Below are 15,349 nucleotides of genomic sequence, written 5' to 3' on the forward strand. Positions count from 1 at the left end.
CACGAGGGCCACCAAGACACATTAGTACTATCCTGACAACAGCACCAACATGTTGGCAATCTCACCAGATTGGACAGGCATCAACCATTTAACACAAAGGCAGATACATTAAGTTGAACACCTAGTGTCACACAAAGTGTAGTGTCCTCCACAGTGGTCAAAATAATAATCAACCACAAATCAGTCTCAATGTATATCAGTCTCATAAAATATAACTATCAATTTAATAATTAACTTCATAACTACAACCAAAGTTACCTTAATAATAGCAAGGTTGAAGGTCTTTGGAGTTCTGAATAGAAGAGGTTGGCAGCATTCATTTTTGTGTAACATTAAATACATCAGTGTATATAATTAAAGCGTTTATTAACACAATGATCAGACTTAAAAAACACACAATATATAATCTAATTAAATGTAAATAACTGTTGAATTAAAGGGGAGTGTGTGCTTTGGTGTGTGCTGTCGGGTGCGCACCAGAAAGAATGCGTGTGTGTGTTCCTTTATTCGATCACCGTAGTTCCATGTGCATGTGTGTGCACTTTCGCAAACATACATGTTATATGAACAGAGATCGAGCCTATGTACAGCGCCATGTTTGAGTGTTCCCTTCGCGTAAATGGTTATTAAGGCATGCAAGATCTTTTGTCTCGAAAAATAACCCTAGGATGGTGTGGCGAAGCCAACTACCAAATGACAATATATCAACAGTTATGTTCGGTGAACAAAACAAATAAAATACATGTACAAATGGCAACCATATAACAGTTGTATGTTTATCCAGGTAGTGAGTATGATAGAATAGCTAAATGCCCAGTTATGACGGAGTTTCTAGTCCTTAGGGAAAAGGGGTTGTGCTGGCGGATTCGATGTCGATGAGGCACAGAGAAGGGATGATAAAGATGTCCGTAGATAAAGAAAGTTGTCTTAGCTGTGATGTTGCGGTGTATCTCGGAGGACTTGGTTGCTCCGTCCCTTCCGTTTGGTCCATTCACAGTTTTGTACTAGTTGTCGTTAGCTAGCAGTCCTTATGTTAGCTGCTCGCGCTAAACTTGCTTAGTCTCCATTAGCAGTCTTTACCTGGCTAACGAGAAATGTGAGAGCGAGGCTCTGCTCTCTCTGAGCGGCAAAGAGACGAGGATGTCTGTTCCCGGGGAATGGCGGTGGGAAAACAGGTGTCTCTCTGGGAGAGAACAAAGACAGGTGGACCGGTGGAGAGAGAGAGAGAGTTAGAGTCTGCCCAGAACAGGGTTCGTGGTTAGAATGACATCAGGTTACAGTTAAAAGAGAGGCTGACTGTTTATGCAGGTTCTAGATGAAACCATACGCAAACAAACACAGTGGATGAATTCCAGGTGTACCCTCACTTGACACAGCGCCATAACCTTTTATGGTCACGCTTGAGGTGTGCTTGACTCCTTTTCTCCAAAACATGATTTAGTATTGCTGCCGAGAAGAACACCATCTAAACCACTGGAAGGTATGCAGCAAATTAGAGTATAATGACCGTTTAACTGCATCACCAGTATTCATTTGATGTGTGGTTTAACAGCTGGAAGCAGTGACAGAGCACAGTGAAATAACCGATATGACATGACCGTTATACATATATCCATTTGTTAATTAAAATTGATGGGTCTGGTTTGTGCTTGTGTTTATTACTAATCAAAAGGCCAGAAAAACTACATAACATTAACTACGTAAACATAAGTTGTTATCAAAAGACACCCTCTGCATTATGGAACAGTATTTTCCTTCAGGAAAAGACGGTACTTGTGAGCACAGCCGAAATGCAAACTTTTGACCCTCAGGTCTTCATCAGGCACTACGGTAACATTAGTAAACCACACAGACATCTGGTCTTTTCCATGTGTTGCAGTGATCCCCCTCCACGAGTTCTGTGCCATCTGGGAATCCCTGTGCTCCTGCATTGATGGGTCATAGAGATGCCTGTGAATCCCTGTGCTCCTGCATTGATGGGTCATAGAGATGCCTGTGAATCCCTGTGCTCCTGCATTGATGGGTCATAGAGATGCCTGTGAATCCCTGTGCTCCTGCATTGATGGGTCACAGAGATGCCTGTAGAGGCAAACGCGGATAAGAATAAGCTTCAGGTGAGGGACCAACTAGGGGGGGGGCAATAAAAGGCTAGAGGTCTATTTTATGCAAATACTGAGCGACACGGCGACAACCAATGGGAGTGAAGGCAGAATGACACGTTGCTGAAACAAATGAGCAACTGTTAAGTTCTGTAACCTGGTAACCACAAGCCAGGAATCCCCATTGGTCTATCTCCTGTGTCGCTCATGTGACCATAAAGTTACAGGCCAGCTCCAGAACACACACACCACACTCACACCGAACACTCTTGAGTTCAGTTTGCAGTTATGTACATCCCTTTGGGATGGTGGTAGAGTGTGTATATATGTTTGCCCGTGTGTGTGTGTGTGTGTGTGTGTTTGTGTGTGTGTGTGTGTGTGTGGTAGGTGACTATGTTGATGCCGTGGTACAGGAGCTGGGAGTGAGTTTGAGAGTGAGTGTGTATACACGTGTGCAGGGCTCTCAAGTGTCACGCATTGAGAGTGACAGTCACTCATTTCGGTCTTTAGTCACGCCCTCCCGCCACACATTGTATTTCTCACGCAGGAAAAAAATATTTATAATAAATTTAATATGCCGCAGCACCCAACCAAAATTCCTCTGGCCGCCCCACTCTCACTATGGAACCGGCAGTCAAGCGCGTCTCCCCTGGAGTTCTTAGTCGAGCCTGCCACTTATCAGCCAATCAAAAAAACTAAAGGGTCTATACAATAGCCAATCGGAAAATAGCACCATTGTATCTGGGTAAGATTTAATGCAACAACCAATGGGAAAAAAAGCATATCCTGTAATTTTTCGTGATTCTGCTACGTCTTCCGAAAGTTTTGTTCACCAACAAAGCAAACCGCTGAAGCTCGAGCATCACTTTGAGCACAGTCATGATCTCCTGTTTTAATGTTACAACAAATTCACAACTTGTTTCACACAAACAATGACAACTTGACTGCTGTTGAAAAATGTTTCTCAGATAATTAGCATCAGTTTTTCACGAGTCTCTTAAGCAACAGTTTTACAGCCTGTTCACTGACAACACCTGCTCAGAACAAGTATTCATAGATGTAGCCGGTGTGTATCGGTGAAACTCACTCCTTGGGATGTCAGAGGTGGCAGGATCGAACCCAGTGCGGGACGTTGAAAAGTCCGATTGCCTCTGACTTTTAAAATAATGTCATATTTTATTATTATATCCTGGCCATGGATGCATTAATCATTGCTGCCTTTCAAAGATGTCAGGTAAAAAGCAATTCATTAATTAATTTTGACCCCCTAACGGGGGGGGGGGGGGGGGGAGAATGTCACTCTTGCCTGTCTTCAAAACTTGAGAGCCCTGCGTGTGTGTGTGTGTGTGTGTGTTTCAGTCATTAATCTTGACACCACAGTACATAAGCTGGTTGTGTGTGTGCTTGTATTTCAGTAATGCCCTCCGGGCATGTCTACAGAAATCTGATAAGAGGACTGACAGATGAGCTGTATAAGGAGGTTGTTTGTCTGAATAAAACATGTGTGTAGGAGTGTGTGTGTGTGCACTCATGCTACGTTTCCATTATGACGTTATTCGTCCCGCTCTCATTGGGAATGAATGGAGACGAAGTCCCGTCTGTCGCGCAACGAACCGTGTCCGCCTCCCTTCTAAAGTTGTCGAACCTTTAACTCTATGCAAATGCAGACCAGGCGGTAACCAATCAGTTTGACGTGTGTGAGAATTGACAGCTGAAGTTGTGCAGATGGGCGGGAGTAATTAAAAAAATCAAAGCAAGATGGCGGAGTCTCGGGATTCTGTTACTGGGAAATATTTTATGTGAATAAAGGTGAATACAGGTGTTCACACGACTTTTATATGTCTACATCGACTCGGTTTGTTGTTTATATACTACACGAACACTGTCAGGGCAAACAGAATATTGTAGGTCTTATCTGAAGCTCGCGACCATTCTTGTTAGCTTGCTGCTAACACTTTAATTGAAGATCAATGTAGAAGCTAGCTGCTAATAAGTTACATATAACAAGATGCTGGGGTCTTGGGAGTCTGTTACTGGAAATATTTGTATGTGAATAAAGGTGTTTACACGACTTTTATATGTCTACATCGACTCGGTTTGTTTTTTATATACTACATGAACGCTGTCAGGGCAAACAGAAATTTGTAGGTCTTAACTTAAGCTTTCGAAAATTATTGTTAGCTTGCTGCTAACACTTTAATTGAAGATCAATGTAGAAGCTAGCTGCTAATAAGTTACATATAACAAGATGCCGGGGTCTCGGGAGTCTGTTACTGGAAATATTGGTATGTGAATAAAGGTGTTTACACTAATACGTTACATATAACGTTTAATGTATTGTTGTTTGAGTTTGAGTAGTTCAATGATTGACTTTATTTAGCACAAAGCACTTGAACTTCATTGAACTGGAACTACCTATCTCTATCATTCAATTCAATTCAATTCAATTTTATTTATATAGCGCCATAACAATACAATTGTCTCTAGGCGCTTTACAGAGCCCAGAGCCTGAAACCCCCTTAGTGCAAGCACAATGGCAACACGGGCAAGAAAAAACTCCCTGTTAGTCAGGAAGGAACCTTAAGCAGAACCACGGCACATAAGGGGGAACCCATCTGCTTGAGGTCGGCCGGGTGGAGATAGGAAGGGGGGAAGGGGGGAGGGTTGTGTGGCAGAAGGGGAAGGGAAACAACAGGTGTTGTACATAGCCTGCATTTGGTAGATGTACATAATATATATACAGACATCCAGTGGTAAATACATGATACAAACAAGACCAGTTTAGTGGGTATACACTGTGCTCAAAGGTTTACTGTTACAGGGGTAAGGGGAGTAGGAGCAGAGAAACAGGTTGATGGTGGCAATAATATATATTGTATATAAATGCTAGCATAGGGTATGAGGTAGGGTAAGTGTACGGCAGTGCGGTGGCGGTGGGTGCAATTGGGCGAGGGTTTCTACGGGTAGACCGGGTGGAGAGACTACAGCAGCGTCCCATAGCGAAGATAGTCTGGATTAGGAGAGAAAGAAAAAGAACAGAGTGAGTGGGTAGAGTTTGGCTGTCCATATGCGTAGTTGAGGAGTAGTGGGGGTGAGGAGCAATGTTTCCACTTCCATCAGCAATTGGAACATGCTACAAGGGAGAGAGAACATTTTTGTTAGTAGACATTTCTTTCAGAAACAGATAAGGAGATACCTTTGGGTAGTAGATTTACAGTAGGCAATATGGCCATTTTATCAGTATTATTATAAGCATTAGCAATGTGATATGAGAGGAGAGGGAGAGGGAGAGAGAGAGAGGGAGAGAGCAAGAGAGAGAGGGAGAGAGGCTGCCTGGCTAGGTGTAAGGGAATATTATTTAGTATTTTTTTTTTAAATTTATTTTAGTCCAGTTTAGTTGATTGGGGGGGTATTACATCTGTTTAGATTTGTTTGGTTTATGTAATAGGGTAAAATATTTAGTTGCATATGTTTTTTGAGTCTGCTAGCGGTTGCTATTTCGGGCGAAATTCAATTTTCGGTTGGCTAATCTGTGGCTAATTTGCCTTTCCTAACAGTTTGGTGAACTGTTTTACCTTGTAATTTACCTTGTATTTACCTTCCCGTTGACTTGGTGGGGGATCCACCAAGTGGCCCTATGGAAAAGCATCACAGGAGTGAGAGATGAGAGGCGCGCCACCAGAATGGGCAGGGCAACCTCCATGCCGGGATTGGCCTTGTTGTCTCTCCCCCCTGCTCAGCCCCTAGGCCCACCCAAGACGATCAGGGGCAGAGCGGGTGTGTACCCTACGTGTGTATGTGCTACGTATTTTTAGTTAAGGTTAGGCTTAGTTGACGCAATTACTTATGGCTATAGGATGTACTGAAGAGGAATGTCTTTAGTCTCGATTTGAATTTCGGTAGGGTGTCTGCATCTCGAATGGAGGCAGGGAGATTGTTCCAGAGAAAGGGGGCTCGGTAGCTAAAGGCTCTGCCTCCTACTGTGGTTTTTGATATTCTTGGAACTACGAGAAGGCCTGCACTCTGGGAACGGAGCGGTCTTAGAGGGCAGTAGGGGACAACTAGTTCCTTAAGGTAGTTTGGAGCCAGGTAATTTAGGGCTTTGTATGTTAGCAGGAGTACTTTGAAATCAATTCTACTTTTGACAGGGAGCCAATGCAGAGAGGCAAGTACAGGTGAGATGTGCTCATATTTTTTAGTTCTGGTGAGTGTACGGGCAGCAGCGTTCTGTATAAGTTGGAGGCTCTTTATTGAGTTGATGCTGCATCCGGACAGGAGAGCATTGCAGTAATCTAGTCGGGAAGTAATAAATGCGTGGATTAGTTTTTCTGCATCTTGGAGGGATAGGACTTTTCTAATTTTGGCAATATTGCGTAAATGAAAAAATGATGTCTTTGAGATCTGTTTTATGTGTGAGTCAAATAGGAGGTCATGGTTGATAGTTACACCAAGGTTTTTGATGCTAGTATTGGGTGTTGGGATGCCATCGAGTGTGGATAGATGGCTAGATAGTGTCATTCTCAATTGATCGGGGCCTACAAGCATAACCTCAGTTTTATCAGAATTGAGGAGCAGGAAGTTGTTAGCCATCCAAGATTTTACATCTTGCAGGCAAGTTTCTATCTTGGGTAAATGTACAATTTCATCAGGTTTCATGGATAGGTAGAGTTGGGTGTCATCAGCATAGCAGTGGAAGTTAATGCCATGGTTCCTTATGACAGCACCTAAGGGTAGCATGTAAAGGGAAAAGAGCAGTGGTCCGAGGACAGAGCCTTGGGGAACACCGTAGCTTACTCTAGTGTGATCGGATGACTTCTCATGGACGTGAACGAATTGATGGCGATCAGAGAGGTAAGATCTAAACCAGGATAAGGCACAGCCTTTGATGCCAACATGATGTTCAAGTCTCTGTAATAGGATATGGTGATCTATAGTATCTACTAGTATTGAGGTGCACCCATGATCGGATGCGATTAGTAGGTCATTCAGGACTTTGACTAAGGCCGTTTCAGTGCTGTGGTGGGCTCTAAAGCCAGATTGGAGGGTTTCTTCGATTTTGTTTTGGTGTAGAAAGGAAGTAAGTTGCTTAGCTACTATTTTTTCAAGTATTTTTGACAAGAAGGGGAGGTTAGATATGGGTCTATAGTTAGCTAGATTATCAGGATCAAGGTTAGGTTTTTTGAGAGATGGTTTGATCACTGCTATTTTAAATGATTTGGGGACGTATCCGGAAATTAGTGAATTATTCATTACATTAAGTAATGTCTCACTTAATAACGATTGTAAGAGCCAATTTGAAGAAGAGTTTTATTGTATAAAAATATTATTATTTAGAATATTGTTTATTTAAATCTCTAAATCCATAATTTCATGTATGGAGAAATATTAGTTAATTCATAGCTGTAAAGTAACTTGATTGGTTAAATGAGTGGAATGTTTAGAATCAGGAGAGAACGGTGGTCATGTGACCAACTTGTGCTTGTTTAGTTTGAGATGGTCAGGTTAAGGAGCAACACAGTTTTTCTGACCGACAATACCAATGCACTGATTTACTGTTATTAAGACCCAAAGAATTCATGTTTTGTTTGTACGTTACGTTTTTGTCAGTAAAAGTTTAAAAGGAAGAATTTTGGAAGTTTGGATTTTTTGTCGCGTTCACACTGGTTGCTAGAAGCCTGCTCCATTAGTGGCATATAGAACTAAGACAGAGTGCCACTTACATAAAGTCAGAAAAACTTGCTTCACTGGAAGAAGACAAACAGAAAACCCAGATTTGGAGCAAGAATAAGATAGCTCGAAGAGTGAAAGTCAGCTTCAAGGTTTGAAAAGAAGTTGGAAAAGGTGAGCTAAAGCTGCAGCTATCCTGTGCTAACGTTAGCATTAGCGGTTATTGCTATCCTGTGCTAGCTAACATGACTGGTTATTGCTACTGGAAGTGCTGAGTCATACAGCAAAATCGAAGTGTTTGGTTAACATACTGAAGTTTGGAATCATCTAATTCTTGATAATCATTGCGATTTGAAGAAACCATTGAGACATTAACATTTGCTGTCGGAAGACTATTTTGGAGACATTTGTTAGTGAATTTGCATTGATTAATGAAGATGGCAGAACTTTCTGGAAGTGTACCGACACCCGATGATGTTAGCCACAAGAGGGAGCCAAAGCCTACTGAAAAGGCTACACTAGAGAAACTGCGTAGGCTAATGGGAACCAGGAAAGGAAAATTCGGCCAGATCACTGCTAAAATGAAACAAATTGATGAGCTTAAAGGAAATGAAGATGATCTTTATACTGTACAAAATCTTTTGCAAAATGATTTGTGCAACTTGCATAAAGAACTATTAGAGCTCAATGAATCCATAATATTTTTGATGGATGAAGAAGAAATAATTGAAGATCAAAAAGGGTTTGATAACAAATTGACATCAGTTAAAGATTATATGGAAACCTCACTGACTTGGGTCTGGGAGGAGATTAAAAGAAAAGAAAAGGCTCCAAGAGCAGATGTCCCACCAGAACCAGATGAGGTACAAGCTGATGATAGTGTGTCACAAGTTAATTTGAAAGATTGCAGACCTAAAAGTAAATATGGTTCAGGTGTTTCCACTGGATCAAGAAGATCCTCACGGAGCTCATTGTCTACAATACGTGTCAAGGAGGAGGCAGAACGTGCAGCACTCAAAGCACGAGCATTAGCATTAGAACAAAAACAAGTTCTTGATCTAGAGGAAGCTACGCTAAAAGCTAAGCTCAAAGCTAAAAGAGAGAAGTTGGAAGTTGATGCAGCACTTGCCGAGTCTACTGCAAAACTAAAGGTTTTAGAGTCATATGAAGAAGATGGCATGAACAGTTACATTTCTAAATGTAGAGTGAAGTTGGAGGAGGAAAAAGATGATTGCCTGCAGTCACCACCAGGGAAGGCTTCTCAGAGTTCCAGACCTGTGACATACCAGACAACGATGAACACGCAGAAACAACCTGCAAAACAAAAGGACAGTGATGATAGAGAACTCCATCAGGTGTTACAAAAACAAAGTGACATCACAGAAATGCTCGTGAAACAGCATAACTTATCGAGTTTGCCACGCAAAGAGGTACCAGTGTTTAAAGGTGATCCTCTCACCTACAAATCGTTCATCAGAGCATTTGAACATGTTGTGGAGAGCAAGGCTGATACCTACCAAGATAAATTCTACTATCTGGAACAATACACCAGTGGCGAACCACAGGAATTAATCCGAAGCTGTGAGCATATGTCTCCTGAAAAAGGCTACAAAGAAGCAAGGAGGCTACTACAGAAACATTATGGCAACGAGCTGAAAATTGCTAATGCCTACATAGAGAAGGCGTTGAATTGGCAGGTCATCAGGATGGAAGATGGCAAAGCTCTCAATGCTTATGCGTTGTTCTTGACTGGCTGCAATAACACAATGGGTGATTTAGAGTTCATGGATGAGATGGACAATCCAACTAATATGAGGACTGTCCTGTCTAAGCTTCCTTATAACTTGCGTGAGAAGTGGAGAATTACAGCTTTTGATATTCAAGAGAAGGGGAGAGGACGTGCAAGATTCTCGGAACTGGTTAAATTCATTGACCGACAGGCGAAAATTGCCATGGACCCCCTATTTGGAAGCTTGTTCGGATCTCATGGAATGAAGGAAGAAAGGGATAAAAAAGATCAGAAGTTCAAGAAAAGTGTCCACAAGGGAAGCAGCAGCTTTGCTACAGGAGTTGTAGCTCCACAAGAAGAAAGGGAACAACAGGTGACAATTAAAAAGGCTGCTATTGTCGCTTCACAGAAACCCTGTGTTTATTGTCACAACAAACACACTCTAGCAGAGTGTAGAAAATTAAAGGATTCACCATTCAAGGAAAGATTGGATTTCTTGAAATCCAAAGGCTTGTGCTTTGGATGTCTGTCCCCGGGACACCTCAGCAAAGACTGCAAAAAGAGAGCAAAGTGTCAAACATGCTCACAAAGACATCCAGACTTGTTGCACATTGTTAAGAAAGATGACAGTGTGTCTGCGGATAAGCAGGAAGAGGATGGCTCTGAGAGCAAGGAAATCTCCAATGCATGCGTCTCTCTGAGTGAAGAAGCATGTGCCTACACTGGGGCCGGAGGAAAATGTGCATTAGCTGTTTTGCCTGTTAAGGTGAAGTCAAAGAAGAGTGATAGATATGTGGAAACATACGCGTTTATTGATCCTGGCAGCACAGCAAGCTTCTGCACAGAAGATCTCAGAAGAAAGCTGAATCTCAGGGGTAGACGAACACAGATTCTGCTTAACACCATGGGCTGTAACAAAGCAGATGATGGTAAGACTTTGAAGACGCTTGTCTTGACAGACTTAGAGATGTGCGGTGTGGAAGAGGATTCTTACATAGATCTGCCCAAGGTATTCACCCACGGCTTCATTCCAGTTCAGAAGGATAACATTCCCAAACAGGAAGACATTGCAAAGTGGTCTTACCTGAAAGATGTGTCACTACCTCATATTGACGCTGAAGTGGGTCTGCTCATTGGCACCAATGTTCCAAAGGCAATGGAGCCATGGCAGGTTATACACAGTGAAAGAGATGGTCCCTATGCAGTCCGAACTGCCCTAGGTTGGGTGGTAAATGGACCAATAAGAGGTTTACAGATGAAGAGTGACACCAATGAGAGCCACACAGTCAATCGTCTTTCAGTTGTGGAAATCGAAGAGTTGTTACGACAGCAGTATAATGCAGACTTCCCAGAGCGTGACTGTGAAGAGAAAGAAGAATTGTCACAAGAGGACCACAAGTTCATGACTCTGGTGGAGAGTTCAGCTAAACTGGAAGATGGACATTACTGCATAAGTTTGCCACTGAAAGATGAGACAAGGAAAATGCCAAACAATCGTTGCATAGCAGAACAGCGTGCCATCAGCCTGAAAAGGAAATTGAAAAGACATGAGAGCTTCCATGAGGACTATAAGGCATTCATGAAGGACGTCATTGAGAATGGCTATGCAGTAAAGGTCCCCACGGAACAACTGTTGCGTGATGATGGCAAGGTGTGGTACATTCCTCACCATGGAGTATATCACCCCAAGAAGAACAAGATTTGCGTAGTCTTTGACTGCACAGCATCATACAGAGGAGTCTCTCTGAATGAGCAGTTATTGCAGGGTCCGAATCTTACCAACACGCTTATAGGTGTTCTGATCAGGTTCAGACAGGAAACAGTGGCGTTGATGGCGGATGTCAAGGCTATGTTTTATCAAGTAAAGGTCCCTGAGAAAGATGCAGATCTCCTTCGCTTCTTGTGGTGGCCAGATGGCAACCTGAGTGAAGAGATGGAAGAGTTTAGAATGACGGTTCACCTTTTTGGTGCTACGTCTTCACCGAGTTGTGCATCTTATGCCTTGAGGAAAACAGCCGAGGACAACAGGGGAACAGCTAACCAAACAGCAGTTGACACAGTTCTCCACAATTTTTATGTGGACGACTGCCTGAAGTCAGTTCCTACTGAGGCTCAAGCAGTTGAACTTGTGAGAGATTTGAGAGCATTGTGTGCAAAGGGAGGCTTTCAACTGACTAAGTGGATCAGCTCTAGTAAGACTGTCCTATTGACAATTCCTGAAGAAGACCGAGCCACGGAGATCAAAGACTTAGGCCTAAGCCACAATATTCTTCCCATGGAGCGTGCACTGGGTGTCCAGTGGTGCACAAACTCAGATAGTTTCAAATTCCATATGAAGATACCTGAAAAACCTATGACAAGGCGTGGGATCCTGTCTGTTGTAAGTGCGATATATGATCCACTTGGATTCCTGGCACCAGCCATTCTGCCTGCAAAGCTAATCTTGAGGGCGCTCTGTGAAGAAAAGTGTTGCTGGGACCAGGAAATCATGGAACCACATGCACAAAGATGGCAAGAATGGTTGTCAGAGTTGAAAATGCTGGAAGGATTCACAGTAAGCAGGTGTGTGAAGCCATTGACATTTGGATCTTTGCAGTCAGCACAACTACACCACTTCGCTGACGCATCAGAGATTGGTTATGGTACTGCCACTTACCTGCTGTTGGAATACAAAGAAGGTGAAAGATGTTGCACTCTTTTGATGGGAAAAGCAAGGGTAGCACCTTTGAAATGTGTGACAATTCCACGGCTAGAGTTGACAGCCGCAGTGGTGGCTGTGAGAATGGATCAGATGCTGCGACGTGAGCTGCAGGTGCCACTCCAAGACTCCATCTTTTGGACTGACAGCACCACAGTTCTGAGATACATAGGAAACCAACACAGTCGCTTCAAGACTTTCGTTGCAAACAGAGTCACAATGATCAGGGAACATTCCCATCCCTCACAATGGCATTATGTGAAGTCAGCGGAAAATCCGGCAGACCAAGCTTCAAGGGGAATGAGAGTGAGGGACTTTGTAGAAGGCAAGACGTGGTTGCAAGGTCCAGGTTTCCTCTTAAAATCTCAGGAAGATTGGCCGGAATTGCCTTACATGATGGACATATCCGTAGAGGACCCTGAGGTCAAGTCCTGTGCAGTAGGAGTTGAAGAGGATGCTCCTCAACAACAGGCCTCGTCTCTGAACAAGCTCATATCAAACTTCTCAGATTGGACACGCATCAAAAGAGCAGTTGCTTGGTTTTTAAAACTGAGAAGAACACTGTTAGAGTTGAGAGAGGAGAGAAAAGCTTTCACGGATAAAATCAAACAGTCAGAAATCTGCCCAAACAAGCGGGATATGTTGGCTACAGCGCACATGAAGAAGTTCAGGTGGACGCTTAAACCAGCTTTGCTTGACATAGAAGACTTGGAAGAGGCTGAAAAGGAACTCATACGGGTTTGCCAGATTCAGACTTACCCAGAGGAAATCATGGCTCTTCAAACAAAGGGATATGTGAAGAAGAACAGCCCAATCTACAAATTGGATCCCTTGCTGAAGGATGCAATCGTAAGAGTGGGTGGACGACTCTCCAGGTTGTCATTGCCAGAGGAGACAAAGCACCCTGCAATTCTTTCCAAAGGGTCACCAGTGGCTGCTCTTATCCTGCAACATATCCATAAACAAATTGGACATTGTGGGCGCAACTATATGTTATCTAAGCTGCGCACAAAGTATTGGATACCTCAAGCAAGCTCATTGATCAGAGGTATCATTTCAAGATGCACAGTCTGCAGACGGCTGAACAGTAGGACTGGAGAGCAAAAGATGGCTGATCTGCCATTGGATCGCATCATCCCGGATCAGCCTCCTTTCACAAACGTAGGAGTGGACTTTTTTGGGCCTTTCGAGGTCAAGAGAGGGCGCAGCCATGTTAAAAGGTATGGAGTACTCTTTACTTGCCTCACAACAAGAGCTGTCCACATTGAGATTGCCCACAGTCTGGACACCGACTCCTGCGTAAATGCGCTCCGCCGCTTTACATGCAGACGAGGTCAGGTCAAGATCATGCGCTCAGACAATGGGACTAATTTCGTTGCTGCTGAGAGAGAGATACGCGAGGCACTTCAAGATCTAACCCAGAAAAGGATTGCAGATGCAATGATGGAGAAAGGTGTCAAATGGATCTTCAATGCACCTGCAGCTTCTCATCACGGCGGTGTATGGGAAAGACAGATTCGTACAGTCCGAAAGATCTTGAGATCAATCGTCCAACAGCAGTCTCTGGATGACGAAGGGCTGTTAACAGTCATGTGTGAGGTGGAGTCCATCATTAACAACAGGCCTCTCACACTGGCGTCAGACAATCCCAACGATCTGGACGTCTTGACACCCAATCACTTGTTGCTTTTGAAGGCACAACCAAGCATCCCTCCTGGAATTTTCTCCAAGGATGACCAATATGCTCGAAGACGATGGCGGCAAGTACAATATATTGCAGATCTGTTTTGGACCAGGTGGCTCAGAGAGTACCTACCATCACTGCAGAATCGACAGAAATGGTCAAGACCAAGAAGGAATCTTCAAGAAGGAGATGTCGTCTTGATTGCAGATGATGCTGCTCCGCGGAATTCCTGGGTAATGGGACGGATCAGTAAGACTTTACCAGACGGCAAAGGTGTGGTAAGGAGAGCTATTGTGCAGACGAAGACCAACAAGCTGGATAGACCAGTCAGCAAGCTTTGCTTGATACTAGAGTCAGGATGAAAATGGCTCTAGGACTTTTGAATTGGATTCTTGAACTGTATAGTTTTGAGTATGTATTGTAAGGTTTGAGTTATTCTATGTATAAGGCATGAGCATATTGTAAGATTACATTGTTTGGCTCTTGTTTAAATAAAGGAGTTTAGTAATTGTTCTGCCCACCTGCATAACAATTAGGGGCCGGAAATGTAAGAGCCAATTTGAAGAAGAGTTTTATTGTATAAAAATATTATTATTTAGAATATTGTTTATTTAAATCTCTAAATCCATAATTTCATGTATGGAGAAATATTAGTTAATTCATAGCTGTAAAGTAACTTGATTGGTTAAATGAGTGGAATGTTTAGAATCAGGAGAGAACGGTGGTCATGTGACCAACTTGTGCTTGTTTAGTTTGAGATGGTCAGGTTAAGGAGCAACACAGTTTTTCTGACCGACAATACCAATGCACTGATTTACTGTTATTAAGACCCAAAGAATTCATGTTTTGTTTGTACGTTACGTTTTTGTCAGTAAAAGTTTAAAAGGAAGAATTTTGGAAGTTTGGATTTTTTGTCGCGTTCACACTGGTTGCTAGAAGCCTGCTCCATTAGTGGCATATAGAACTAAGACAGAGTGCCACTTACAACGATAGTGCATGTTTAAGAAGTTTTGTGGGGATAGGGTCTAGTAGGCACGTCGATGATTTAGATGAGAGGATCAGGGAGTTTAGTTCAGGGAGGTCAATGGGTGCGAAGGATTCAAGGAGAGCACCAGGTTTAGGGGGTGTTGCCATAGCCATAGGGCATTTTGGAAGAGGTGTAAGGAGGAGACTATGTATTTGTTCTCTTATTGTTAGAATTTTGTTATTGAAAAAGGTCATGAAATCATTACCACTAAAGCTTATGGGAACAGAATGTTCGATTGTATTGTGGTTTTTTGTTAGCCTAGAAATGGTGTTAAATAGGAACTTTGGGTTGTTTTTATTATTGTCAATCAATGAAGAATAGTAAGCCGATTTTGCCTCAGAAAGTACTCGTTTATAGCTTAGAAGACTATCCTTCCATGCCAGGTGGAATACCTCAAGTTTGGTGGAGTACCATTTTTTTTCTAGTTTTCGTGTGGTTTGTTTAA

General features: G+C 42.8%; 1 long non-coding RNA gene across 1 annotated transcript; it reads left to right on the top strand.

Annotated features, from left to right (window-relative positions):
• Positions 1-13,916: 13,916 nt before the first annotated feature.
• LOC116224541 lies at positions 13,917-14,766 on the top strand. Its single transcript, XR_004165626.1, has 2 exons — positions 13,917-14,302; positions 14,344-14,766. It is a non-coding gene; the product is annotated as an uncharacterized LOC116224541 (long non-coding RNA).
• The last annotated feature ends 583 nt before the right edge of the window (positions 14,767-15,349 follow it).

Source organism: Clupea harengus, chromosome 18 (assembly GCF_900700415.2).
Source record: "Clupea harengus chromosome 18, Ch_v2.0.2, whole genome shotgun sequence".
NCBI classification, from domain to species: Eukaryota; Metazoa; Chordata; class Actinopteri; order Clupeiformes; family Clupeidae; genus Clupea; species Clupea harengus.